At 41.1% G+C, this 14637-nt stretch overlaps 1 protein-coding gene and 1 pseudogene across 1 annotated transcript in view; both read left to right on the plus strand.

Annotated features, from left to right (window-relative positions):
* Positions 1 to 14637, plus strand: part of DPP10 (dipeptidyl peptidase like 10) — a 1635137-nt gene that overhangs the window by 106010 nt on the left and 1514490 nt on the right. The window lies entirely within an intron of this gene.
* Positions 8527 to 13055, plus strand: LOC132343109 (protein O-mannose kinase-like; annotated as a pseudogene).

The following is a 14637-nucleotide window of genomic DNA, read 5'->3' on the forward strand; positions in this document are numbered from 1 at the left end:
TTTTTTGCTAATTAACTCTTTAACCTCTTTGGGCTGCAATTATGTCATTTTTATAGGTATTTGATTAGATTGCTATAATTCAACTCTAAGAATTCTATTTTCTTTATCATCTCTCTGCCCTTTTCTGCCCCTTTCCACACATGTACCCACTTTTCTGGTGTTTCCAAACTAGAGTTTACTCTCAGCAAGCTGTCAGCAACTCCATTCAAGATTTTAGCTAATAATTTCAGATACACTCTCATATGTGTTTGCATTACTAGACTAGACAGAACTTTGGATGTCTGAAAAGTCTGATAAATCCCAAAAGTTGAAGCTTCCTATGGAGGAAGATTTTATAATGCCTGTTGGGTTGTTGGACAAAGATACTCCACCAGGTACCCCTCCCCTCATCATCTAATTGACCTTATAGCTTGTCTTAGGCATATGAATGGGTTGTAAACTATTGTCTCCGATTCCTATTGCTTGTTTCAAAATTTCATGTCAACCAGTGTCCCTGGGGATGAAAACTGTGTAAAAATGATTGACTTGCCTCCCATGAGATCTGAAGAATACAGACTTACTTTAGTGAGCTTATTCAGTCAATAGCAAGCACCTAGAAAGGTAAACTGATTACAGAGATAAAGCAGTTAGGATCTCTTGGGAGAACAGAAATTCGTATGCATTGAGAAAGAAAAAAAAAATAAGCAGTTGTTTTTTTCTCTAAAGGGAAAACATCTCAGTGGAAAGAGATTGTTCACATTTTCAAGTCAGCAAACTTCCTTCACAGCCACATCATGCATCAAACTGAGAAGGGAGGCTTTTTTTTTTTTTTGGTCCCTGATGTGCACAAAGAAGGTCCCTTGAGATAAATGATCTTGGAGCTAGGCAGATCATACTAGCAATAATAACAACAATGCATCAGTGATTCTCAAATGCATCTGTGAGACAGAGTATGCTTTATAAAGGACACTCACTTCTATTCCATCTCATCTGATCATTATGACAACCCCAGGAGGTACGTACAGTGAGTATTACTATCACTATTTTACACATGAGAATCCTGAGCTGTGGAGGAAATAGGGTTCTTTGTGCAGAACCACAGAGCTAGTTAGTAGCAGCTTTGGAGCCAGAGTCCAGATTTTCTGAGAAATATTGTCACATAAATAGAGTATCTGTACTGCCTGCATACAGAAATGTCCAGGACATGGAGTAAGCCCAAACCTGCCTCTCATTTGGGAGTTCAAGTCAGTGGCTCTGGAGATGTTGAGATTCACCTGGAAGTTCTCAGAAGAGGACAGCAGTGCAAACTGGGAAATTCCTTGGCAGTAGTTTATCAACACCTGTGACCTGTCTTAGCTAGAAGAATCAGTGCCTTTCTTTTCCTATGTTAGCTGCTGGGCTTGTAAATTTACAGAGAGAAATTAAAGATTTGTTTGATGGACTTAGAGGAATTCCAAATAGTTTTACTTCTTTCTTTGTGCAAAGAAGAGCATCAGTGACCTGGCTTCTGGGGGTATTACCTGGTGTTCTTGATCTGGTATCCAAAGAATCTTCTTATTCTATTGGATGAAAGAAGAGGAAGTGTTGTCCAATTTTTTTTTTTTAGTTAATTTCCCCTTTATTTATCTTTTTTTAATTTTTTATTCCTTTATTTCTCATGTGTTCCCCATCCTGAACCCTCCTCCCTCCTCCCTCCCCATACCATCCCTCTGGGTCGTCCCGGTGCACCAGCCCCAAGCATCCAGCATCGTGCATTGAACCTGGACTGGCATCTCGTTTCATACATGACATTTCACATGTTTCAATGCCATTCTCCCAAATCTTCCCACCCTCTCCCTCTCCCACAGAATCCATAAGCCTGTTCTATACATCAGTGTCTCTTTTGCTGTCTCGTATACAGGGTTATCGTTACCATCTTTCTAAATTCCATATATATGTGTTAGTATACTGTATTGGTGTTTGTCCTTCTGGCTTACTTCACTCTGTATAATAGGCTCCAGTTTCATCCACCTCATTAGAACTGATTCAAATGTATTCTTTTTAATGGCTGAGTAATACTCCATTGTGTATATGTACCACTGCTTTCTTATCCATTCATCTGCTGATGGACATCTAGGTTGCTTCCATGTCCTGGCTATTATAAACAGTGCTGCGATGAACATTGGGGTACATGTGTCTCTTTCCCTTCTGGTTTCCTCAGTGTGTATGCCCAGCAGTGGGATTGCTGGATCATAAGGCAGTTCTATTTCCAGTTTTTTAAGGAATCTCCACACTGTTCTCCATAGTGGCTGTACTAGTTTGCATTCCCACCAACAGTGTAAGAGGGTTCCCTTTTCTCCACACCCTCTCCAGCATTTATTATTTGTAGACTTTTGGATCGCAGCCATTCTGACTGGTGTGAAATGGTATCTCATAGTGGTTTTGATTTGCATTTCTCTGATAATGAGTGATGTTGAGCATCTTTTCATGTGTTTGTTAGCCATCTGTATGTCTTCTTTGGAGAAATGTCTATTTAGATCTTTGGCCCATTTTTTGATTGGGTCATTTATTTTTCTGGAGTTGAGCTGTAGGAGTTGCTTGTATATTTTTGAGATTAGTTGTTTGTCCGTTGCTTCATTTGCTATTATTTTCTCCCATTCTGAAGGCTGTCTTTTCACCTTACTAATAGTTTCCTTTGATGTGCAGAAGCTTTTAAGTTTAATTAGGTCCCACTTGTTTATTTTTGCTTTTATTTCCAATATTCTGGGAGGTGGGTCATAGAGGATCCTGCTGTGATGTATGTCGGAGAGTGTTTTGCCTATGTTCTCCTCTAGGAGTTTTATAGTTTCTGGTCTTACGTTGAGATCTTTAATCCATTTTGAGTTTATTTTTGTATATGGTGTTAGAAAGTGTTCTAGTTTCATTCTTTTACAAGTGGTTGACCAGATTTCCCAGCACCACTTGTTAAAGAGATTGTCTTTAATCCATTGTATATTCTTGCCTCCTTTGTCAAAGATAAGGTGTCCATATGTGCGTGGATTTATCTCTGGGCTTTCTATTTTGTTCCATTGATCTATATTTCTGTCTTTGTGCCAGTATCATACTGTCTTGATAACTGTGGCTTTGTAGTAGAGCCTGAAGTCAGGTAGGTTGATTCCTCCAGTTCCATTTTTCTTTCTCAAGATCGCTTTGGCTATTCGAGGTTTTTTGTATTTCCATACAAATTGTGAAATTATTTGTTCTAGCTCTGTGAAGAATACTGTTGGTAGCTTGATAGGGATTGCATTGAATCTATAAATTGCTTTGGGTAGTATACTCATTTTCACTATATTGATTCTTCCAATCCATGAACATGGTATATTTCTCCATCTATTAGTGTCCTCTTTGATTTCTTTCACCAGTGTTTTATAGTTTTCTATATATAGGTCTTTAGTTTCTTTAGGTAGATATATTCCTAAGTATTTTATTCTTTTTGTTGCAATGGTGAATGGAATTGTTTCCTTAATTTCTCTTTCTGTTTTCTCATTATTAGTGTATAGGAATGCAAGGGATCCAAAACAATGAATTTCACCTTTTTCTCAAGCGCACATGGAACCTTCTCCAGGATAGATCACATCCTGGGCCATAAAACTAGCCTTGGTAAATTCAAAAAAATAGAAATCATTCCAAGCATCTTTTCTGACCACAATGCAGTAAGATTAGATCTCAATTACAGGAGAAAAACTATTAAAAATTCCAACATATGGAGGCTGAACAACACCCTGCTGAATAACCAACAAATCACAGAAGAAATCAAAAAAGAAATCAAAATTTGCATAGAAACGAATGAAAATGAAAACACAACAACCCAAAACCTGTGGGACACAGTAAAAGCAGTCCTAAGGGGAAAGTTCATAGCAATATAGGCACACCTCAAGAAACAAGAAAAAAGTCAAATAAATAACCTAACTCTACACCTAAAGCAACTAGAAAAGGAAGAAATGAAGAACCCCAGGGTTAGTAGAAGGAAAGAAATCTTAAAAATTAGAGCAGAAATAAATGCAAAACAAACAAAAGAGACCATAGCAAAAATCAACAAAGCCAAAAGCTGTTTCTTTGAAAGGATAAATAAAATTGATAAACCATTAGCCAGACTCATCAAGAAACAAAGGGAGAAAAATCAAATCAGTAAAATTAGAAACGAAAATGGAGAGATCACAACAGACAACACAGAAATACAAAGGATCATAAGAGACTATTATCAACAATTATATGCCAATAAAATGTTGTCCAATTTTTTAAATTACCATGAACTCCCCTGCGTTTTTATCCTATCAGCTTAGAATCCAGGTTCATCAGTTTTGGAGATATAGTACGAATCCTTCATTGAAAAGGGCAGGGAATTGAGATTAAGAAAGCTGAAGGAGTCACCCAAAGTCAAGAGAGTTAGTTAATATCAGAGATGAGACTAGAATCAACAGGCATAATAATAGTTTCTAGCTACCCTTTTCTTAGCATCTACTGTGTCCTTGCTACTGTGATATTTACTTACATATCTGTCACTATATTGAGTCTCATGCCTCAAAATTGAAGGCTCTTATTCCCATGTTTTTGTCTGAAATCTGAGTCCTTAACATAACAAATTTGTATCTTGTTTTTGCTACAGTCTGGTGTGGATTAGTGGGTGACAGGTGGGGTGGATGGGTGCTCTCTCTTCTTATAGTCACTAAAGACCCAGAATGAGAGAGTTTTCAACTGCCAATAGATGACCCACATGAAGTACACACTTCCATGTTTGCTGGAGTAGGAGGAGGACACACAGAGAACTCTTACCCAGCTCTGTATTTGGGCTCATAAGACTGTCACATAACTTTGGTTCATGGCTCCTCCACCAAATCAGTCATATGTACCAGTCAATCTCCACAGAGTAGCCAGAGTGATGTTTCTAAAATATACATCTTGTTACTTCACAACTCTGATGGAAATACTACTTCATTTCTATCACCTTAAGCTAAAACCAAGCTGTTGCATAATACCTTTGACCTTATTTAATCTGTCCCATTCCATCCTCAGGCCACTATCCACAAACTCATTACTTCATAACATGTGCTGAAAGTCCTTGACTATTTCAAGCACTTCCTTGGCTCAGGATCTTTCTACATGTTCCCTCTTCTCCCTTGTCCCTGTACTTTCCCTCTGCTTGGCTCATTTTCTTGTATTCTTCAAGTTTCAGCATCAGTGTCATCTTTGACCACCTGTAACTTTTCTGTGAAACCAACTGTTGTCATTTCAGGGAGGCTCTTGAAGAGCTCTTGTACCATAGTCCTTTATGTCTCAGTGCAGAGAATTCAGCAAGAGCAAAGTAGTAGATAAGAAGTGATTTATTAGAATAGGATGCTTCTGAGGTTTATAAGTGGGCAGGTGAGGAATGCCATGCCCCCAAAAACTAGTGAGCTGATTTTATAATCAAAGGAAAAGTGGGGAGGGGAGAAGATCTCCTTTGTCTTTCTTGAGTAGACGCCACGTTTTCATCATTAGGTCATTTTCCAGGTTGTGCAGGGGGTTGTCTTGTCTCTGCATGGCCAAACTAGGTCCACAAACAACTATTTTTAATGTGCTCAGGGAGCATGTCCTAGGGGTCATTAACTTATTGCGTTCACTGGGCAGGATGTGGGTCTCATGCCACCATTGTTTTATTGTTTGGGGGCACGTCCTGTGCTTCTGTTGCATGGTTTTGTTGCTAAGGAAGACTGCTTGGTTTTGTGGTTAAGCAGACCTACTTTCTCAAGTATTCATTAACTTATAGGTCTCCCATATCCTTTCTACTTACAATCCTCGAGTGGGATTAACTATTTAATCACCTATTTCATCCCCTCATTCTGTCCCTACTACCCAATCATAGAGATTGTGGCTGTTTTGTTCTCATTATATATTTAGTACATCATTCAAGACCTGGCAGAAAGAAGATAATAAATATTTGTAAAATGATTACATGCAAGAGTGAATGAACAGATATTGTATGTATCTCACATACAATACTCTGTCTTCAAAAGCACAGTGATGTAGGCATAGTGGCTAAATCACTTAGGATAGGAACTGTGCATAATAAGTTTTTTAGTAATGTTATTGTGATAATGATGGCTATTTTGTAGGTAATGATAATTTCAGGCATTTCTAACTCATTACCTGCCTACAGCACATTGCCAATGAATAATATATTTTTGTCTGTTTGAATATTAAAGTACACAACAGAAGTGGAAACCTAAGTTTTGACTGATAGAACGTGGAACATATTTTTAAAGGCAGATACCATCAATTCAGCTTTTTTCATAAAAATGATGGAGTGATAATATTTTCAAATAAAAAAGTCAAATATAGTCTGTCAAATGATTTTTGTGTCATTTTCAAGAGTAGAGAAACATCTAATAAGAGGAGTTTTGACACTATTGTATTGACATATCTAGGCCAAGTCGATGGTTTGGAAGGACAATGACATGGAATATATGTAATTAGAACTCTCATGGAAATTCCAAGACAGATGGTTATCACCTAGTTAGAACTAAACAGAATAAAAAGTCATTGGAAGTTTGGTAAGCCTATTTTAAAAGGTTACCAGTGAACAATGCATCAGTCATGGTAAGAATTCTATGTACATACATTTATTTTAAACCTGGAATATTTTGTATAAACTTGATCAAGTTAACAAATCCTCCCTAAAAGCCTTTTGGAAATTCTTTAAGTACTACTCGCCATGATTTTAAAATCACTTAGAGAAGTCATTTCATTGGAATAATTAAAGTAAAACTCATTACTGAGTTTTCTTAGCAATGTAACTTTCAGATGAAGTCATACTAAATATTTCCCTATTACAGCCATCTCCTTAATAACATTTGTCAGCATACATTATACACTAAAATTATTTATGATATTTTATTATTGCTGACTTTGATTTAATTACATTGGAGTTTAAAAGAAAAGGCACATAACCTGAGAGGGTCACAAACACTGGGTTATAGTACAGTTCTGTGAAAGGGCATCTTTCCCCTTGTCTCTGCCTCTGTTTCTACCTGCTTCCCCACTTCTAAAACCAGACATAAAATTGTATTGTGCCATCTATTCTGTATGTGTGTGTGTGTGTGTGAATAAATGTGTAATCTATTCTTAATCCTATCTTCAGAAAATGCTGTGGGCTGTCCTCATAAATTTGCTCCTGAAAATAACAAACCCTCTCAGGCACAAATTAACCCCAATCTGGTTTTTTTTTTTTTTTTTCCCTTGGCCCTGCTGTGCAGCTTATGGAATTTTAATTCCCTGACCAGGGATCGAACCTGGGTCCTCGTCAGTGAGAGCATGGAGTCTTCATCATTGGACCACCAGGGAATTCCCTTTGGTTTTTTAAATACTGCATCTCTTCTAGGTCTTTAAGAGGTGAATATGTCCATCAAGAATGTTTCAAATTAGAACTCAGAACCTTCTGAAAGGAGCTGTTTGCCCATTTGGAGAATACCTTCTCTGGTGGATGATATGACTTCTAATGGAGACTGAGTGACAGTTTCTCCCAACCACTGTATTTTATTTTATTTTTTTTAATATACAGGAATCTAATAGTCACCTCTTCTAAAACTTAGAATTATCCTTATACTCCCAGGCCGTGTTTAAGATTTCTGGCTGTCTGGGGCATTGTATCACTTGTGTTCTGCTCAGTGGTTTGTGTGAGGGTGCAGTCAGGTGGTCAGCACTGGGAGGCTGGGGGTGCTGGCCCATCCTCTCTCTTCAGTGACACCCACTCTCTCAGTGGGGAGCCCACTCTGGAGCTACCAGGCACTCCACACACTCCTGGTTCAGACCTACCCTATTTACAAAATGTACTTTCAAGAAAACACATGGCAAATTCCTCCTCTCAATATACAGATACATCATCAGATTTTATATTCCAGCCTTCCTAAGCCATTTGAGTAATTGCAGAACTCTAAACTTTAAGTCAAAAGAATTAATCTTTGTCATTTACAATAAAAAAAATGAAAACAATTTAAAATACTCATATAGGGAATTAAGTAAATGCCATGCACATGATGTTATGTTGCTGCTGCTGCTAAGTTGCTTCAGTTGTGTCTGACTCTGTGCCACCCCATAGACGGGAGCCCACCAGGCTCCCCTGTCCCTGGGATTCTTCAGGCAAGAACACTGGAGTGGGTTGCCATTTCCTTCTCCAATGCATGAAAGTGAAAAGTGAAAGTGAAGTCGCTCAGTCATGTCCGACTCGTAGAGACCCCATGGACTACAGCGCACCAGGCTCCTCTGTCCATGAGATTCTCCAGGCAAGAGTACTGGAGTGGGGTGCCATTGACTTCTCCGGATGTTATGTTACTACATATTAAAATTACATTTACATGATGTTTTCACTTTTTAATATAAAATTATAAATATTTTAAACTTGTAGAATTTTAATGGCAAGAAAATGCTTATGTCATGTGTTGAGCAAACAACAGGAAACAGTACAGTAAGATGAAAGCTATTTAAAATATCACAGAAGAGGAGGAGGCAGCGGCGGCGGGCCGGGGGAGGGGTCCGCAGGAAAGAAAAGAGAGCCTATTTGCTGTGGGAAATGGATTGGAAAAGAGAAAGCAGTGGCAGAGCTCTTGAGAGAGTGTTGCAGAAGCCCAGGTCACCTTCTAAGAATCAGGCGTTGGTGGAAGAAGCTCAGGCGACTGTGAGGCCAGAGTGGTGAATGTCATTGTCAAGTCCACAGGAGTCCTGGGAGACGCCCTGAGGGAGAGGGCTGTAAAGATGCGGGCCTGCAATCTTGAGAAGGAGTGCTTTCAAACAGGTGCGCGGGGCCAGCCAGAACCTTGACTGGCCCGGGAATCTGGCCAGAAACCTGAGCGGGAAGGAATGCAGAGCACCGCGCCATGGACACGAGGCCCCAGGAGAGCAGGAAGGGGCCCCCCGCCCAGGGACATGCCCTCGGCGGTGGGGCTGCTGTTCTTCATGGCCCTCATGAATGTCCTCCTCTACCTTGGCCTCGACCAGCTCTTCATCTGGCCCTGGCGCTCCGCGGAGGACCCTGGCCACTGCCCACCCCCGCTCCCACCCCCCAGCCACTTCATCTTGGGGCAGATGACCAACTACTCCCCGCGGCTGCCCTCAGAGCAGCTGAGGGCAGACGTGAGGCAGCTGGAGCATGTCAGGGAAGGAGCCAAGAAAAGTGTTTCTGTCCGAGTGAAAGGAACGCATTGTGGCCCTGTCGAGGCTCACCAGGCTGGAGCTGAGAGACGACTTCCTGCACAGGCTGCGAATGCTGCAGGCCCCGAAGAACAAGCACGTGATCACGCTGCTGGGCTACTGCGAGAACGATAACATCATCCTCACAGAGTACCATCCCTCAGGCTCCCTGGGCAACCTGGAGGCCATGCTGAATCTCTCCAAGTACTGCAGCCTGTGGCAGTACAGGCTGCAGCTGGCTCTGGGCAACGTGCCCATCCTTGACTTCCTGTACCCCAGCCCCCTGGGCACGCCGGTCATGTGCAACTCCAGCGACCTGTCCAAGACACTGTCCCAGTACCTGCTGACCGCCAACTTCAGCATCGTACTCAACGACCTGGACACCTTGGCCCTGGTGAACCGCAGCTAGACTTTGGTGAAGTGTGGCCACCAGGAGCTCCGTGGGGACTTCATGGCCCCAGAGCAGCTGTGGCTCTTCGGAGAGGACAACCTTCCAGGACGATCTCATGCCCACCTATGACGAGAAGAGTGATATCTGGAAGATTCCAGACGTCTCCAGTTTCCTTCTGGGGCACATGCAAGGGAACGACGTGGTCCGATTCCACTTGTTTGATATTCACAAGGCATGTAAAATCCAGGAGCTTGCAGAGAGACCCACTGCTCAGAATGTCCTGGACACTTACCAGAATGTTCTGAATCTACTCAGAGACACCTCAACATCTCAGACAAAGAGATGCTGTAAGAGCCAGTATGGTCGTTGAGGAGTGGGAATCAGGGAACAGCTGGAAGAGTTGCACCAGTTTTGCCCTGATGTAAGGTGGCAGAAAGTGAAGAGGAACTAAAAAGCCTCTTGATGAAAGTGAAAGAGGAGAGTGAAAAAGTTGGCTTAAAGCTCAGCATTCAGAAAACAAAAATCATGGCATCTGGTCCCATCACTTCACGGGAAATAGATGGGGAAACAGTGGAAACAGTGTCAGGCTTTATTTTTGGGGGCTCCAAAATCACTGCAGATGGTGACTGCAGCCATGAAATTAAAAGACTCTTACTCCTTGGAAGAAAAGTTAGGACCAACCTAGATAGCATATTCAAAAGCAGAGACATTACTTTGCCAACAAAGGTCTGTCTAGTCAAGGCTATGGTTTTTCCTGTGGTCATGTATGGATGTGAGAGTTGGACTGTGAAGAAGGCTGAGTGCCAAAGAATTGATGCTTTTGAACTGTGGTGTTGGAGAAGACTCTTGAGAGTCCTTCGGACTGCAAGGAGATCCAACCAATCCATTCTAAAGGAGATCAGCCCTGGGTGTTCTTTGGAAGGAATGATGCTGAAGCTGAAACTCCAGTACTTTGGCCACCTCATGCGAGGAGTTGACTCATTGGAAAAGACTCTGATGCTGGGAGGGATTGGGAGCAGGAGGAAAAGGGGACGACAGAGGATGAGATGGCTGGATGGCATCACCGACTCGATGGACGTGAGTTTGAGTGAACTCTGGGAGATGGTGATGGACAGGGAGGCCTGGCGTGCTGCGATTCATGGGGTCACAAAGAATTGGACATGACTGAGCGAACTGAACTGAACTGAACTGAGCGAACTGAACTGAAGTGAAATGAAGGTGTTAGTGGTTCTGCCCCGGGTTCTTCCTCTCCTGACCGCCTGAGGGCTGTTGCCAAGCAAGAGTACATGGGCTTGATGTGAGCCTGGCTGCAAGCGAAGGTGGAGAGAAGCAGTGAGTCTGACCAGTATCTGAAGGAAGTAACAAAAATGGAGCTACAAAGAGGTGTTTCTAACAACTAAATCTGTAAGCTTGTAAGGAATGTGTGTAGAGAGGTTTTTAAGTGGCAGTGTGTGGAAGAGACAAGCAGTATTTCTCCCTTTGTCAGGTGAGTATCTGCAGTGTACTTCATGGTACCAAGGAGACATCACTATGTTTCAGGTGGCTGCTCAGGAACAGGTCTGTGTCATCCATGTCTCAGCAAGGTAGCATGCTTTCTAAAACCTTGAGTGGATAAGGAACATTTAAAATATCACGTATGATGGAAATCACATCTCTGTTACTACTGCCTTGGATGGTGCTTGTGAAATTGCTCTTTACCTTCCGGCTGGATATTTATTCTGTATTCAACATTAATTATTGTGAACATTTTACACCAACAGTGTCTGTCGCTCACTCATTACTGGGCGGCGTAGAACCCTTCCACTTGAGTCGCTTGATTGAATACTTCAGAAAGCTCTTTCCTTGGTCCCCATCATCCTTGTTTGCAGGGGAGGAAGGATTTGGTGTATATTCGTTATTACCATAAGGAGGTTAAAGCTGGCATTGAGGGAAGAAACGTTGCGCACAGGCGTTTGTCACCAGAATTACAGAGAGCTGGCCCCACCCCACCTGGCAGTCTCAGACTCAGTGTCTGGGTGGAGTCTTTGCATTTCTCACTGGTTCCCTGGTGATACAGCCAGTGCTGCCAGTCTGGGAACCACATTTTGAGAACCAGTGTCCTTATCTGTCAGGCAGGCAGGCCAGGCAGTAGACAAGGAATACAATCAGTATTCTCCTTGTTCTTTCTCCCATGGTGATTGGGTCCTGTGAGTCCTACGGTTGGTCAGAGAATACGCTTGCCCAGAGTATATTAACCGATGCTCTTTGTTATAAACATGCTGCCAGGACCCACTAGGATGGCTGTAATCAAAAGGATGGACAATAACAAATGTCAGCAAGGATGTAGAGAATTGGAACCATCATACGTTGCTGGTAAGAATGTAAAATGGTCCAGCTGCTTTGGGAAACGGTCTGACTGTCCTCAAAAGGTGAAAAGTAGAGTTACCATGATCCAGCAGTTCCACTTCCCAATATTTCCCAATAAGAATTGAAAACATGTCCATAAAAGAAGTTGGACACAAATATTCATAGCAACATTATTCATAATGAACAAAAGATGAAGATAATCCAAATGTCCATATGCTAGTGAATAGATAGAAGAAAACGTGGTCCATCCATACAAAGAGGTAACATTCAGCCATGAAAGGAGTGTATCACTTATGCATGCTTCAACATGGATAGACATACTAAGTGAAAGTAGCCATCACAAAAGACCACATGCCATATGATTCCATTTGTAACTCACAGAAGTAGAAAATAAATTAGTGGTTTCACAGGGGCTGGCAGGGGCTTAGAGTTGAAGAATGGGGGGTGCTTGCTAATGGGGATGGGGTTTCTTCAGGGGTGATGAAAATTTCCAGAAACGATAATGGTGATGGTTGCACAACTTTGCATATAATGAATAACACTGAACTGTATAAAAGGGGGAAATTTTGTGGTTTGTAAATTATATCTCAATAAAGCTGGAAAAAAATAAAATATCACAGAAAAAGACCGGAAGTGAATATTTGCCTTTGTGTGATGAGACTATGGTTTTTATTTTAATTACTGAACTATTCCTCTATGATTTTTGCTGTGAGGAAAACATAATATAAGTGTAAAAAGAAGAAAGGAACAGATTGCCAATGGGGGATTTTTAAAACCAGTTTCTGCCTCTGTGTGTGTGTGTGTGTGTGTGTGTATGTGTATCCAGCTATGTTTATCTATTTCCACCTACACTGTTTATTTCGTAGGAAAGGTTGCAAGTTTTCCACAAGCCATGACTGGGGAAGATTTGCTTTGCCTTTCCACAAAGTTAGCTCTGGCTAAGGCGCTCAGAGATCTAGACCTGGATTTATTTAAGTCTTACCTCACTAATACATGGAACCCTTTGGATTTCAGCCTCCCTAGCATCCTCTGTATTGCTGAAGAATGCAGTTTCTGGCCCTCTTATCTCTCCACATAGAGGAAAAGGAGCTTTGGCACCAAATTGACTTCAGTTGCAGTGGACTCCATTTATTGCTAGTGGCATGACCCCTGGCTATCTACCTCGGTCAGTAAGCAACGGCTTTCTCATCTGTTAAGTAGTAAATAACACTGTCTTGTTCTTGTAGGATAAAAATGAGGAGACCCATGTGAAAAAAAACCTTAGCACAAGTTCTCAAAAATGGAGAGTCACTTAATTTTTTTTGTCTTATAATTGCACCATGCTTCCAAAATCAGGCATCCTGATAGTGAGGATTTTTTGAAGAGTGGAGCTGGCCTCTCATTTCTTAGGATGGGTTGTTTTTTTTTTTTTTCCTTAGGAGTCTTTTTGGTTCCACTAAATATGCCCAAACTCTTGAATAAACAAAGTCCCAGCTTTATTCAAATAAGCCTTGGTTTTTCTCAGGAGATAGTGGGTTTTCTTTTCCAAGTTAATAGAATAAAAAACTTCAAATGTGTTTTCTCCACAAAGACTAACTTAATTCTGCTAGAGGCTTTTTCCATTTCCTGATGGGACCTAAGGAGACCATGACTGTTAATAACAGTACTAATTGTTTAAATCCATTTGTTAGGAAAACAAAGTTCTTATTTTCTTACCATTATCATTTTTTTTTGTTGTTGTACGAAAAGAATTAACTTAAATCCCATAGCTCCTCTTGTGGGTTTTTTGTTTTTTTCTTTTTTGCCATCTCTAAGCTTGGTGCCATTTTGCTTCAGTATTAACTACAAATCTCATCTAAAGCCTTTTGAAGGCAGCTTATTTCTATTATTCTCAAGCCCAGTCAAACCCCATATTGATAGCATCCTCAACCTCCCTGAGCCCCTGAGCCAAAGTTGACAAATACGTAGAAGATAGCCTGAGGTAAAAGGTAACTTACTCCATTTCTTTCAAAGTAGATTTATTTCTTCATAGAAATTAGTTGAGAGGACTGTGATTTTTTTCACACTGGTGCTTCACTCTGCCTCCTGATGGTTGAACAATGCTAGATTTTCTTTTTTTTTCCTGTCCTTTGGAAATATTGCTCATGGCTCCTGTGGGTTGTAGGAGCAGAGAGTCTACAAAAGATAAGGTCTCAAATCTCTTCAAACACTCCCCCTGCTCACTCTGCTGCCAAGCCATTAAGCAAGGCAAACTCCTCTCCCATATGGGTTGTTAACTTTTATTTGTTCAGTGCTGCTCTTAAATATGGCTTGCCTGAACTCTGTTTCTTTCTGGATTGAGAAGAGACAACCTGGCATCTGCTTTGATTACAGCAGGATCTGATAGTCTCCTGGCCCATCTCAGATGCAGCTTGACATGTAGCTTCCCCCTTTTGGCCTCACTCATTCATTCATAAATTCATTTTCCCAATCCAAAAAATTTGTTTTAACCACCTAGTATCAACTATTCTAGGTGCTAGAGATATTTTAGTGAATATAGCAAGTAAAAAAAAAAATTCTTCATCTTTCCTGAGTGTATTATCTTGCGAGGGGAGAGGGTAGAGCATAGGTATACTGTACACATTGCTATATATAGTCTATTTGAAAGTGATAAGTGCTTTGGAAAAACTGTAGAACAGTGATGGACATCAGGAAGTTCAAGTGGAGAAGTTTACAGTGTTAGATAAGATGGTCAGTGTAGAGTCTATTGAGAAATGGCAGAT

This window comes from Bos taurus, chromosome 2 (genome assembly GCF_002263795.3).
Source record: "Bos taurus isolate L1 Dominette 01449 registration number 42190680 breed Hereford chromosome 2, ARS-UCD2.0, whole genome shotgun sequence".
NCBI classification, from domain to species: domain Eukaryota; kingdom Metazoa; phylum Chordata; class Mammalia; order Artiodactyla; family Bovidae; genus Bos; species Bos taurus.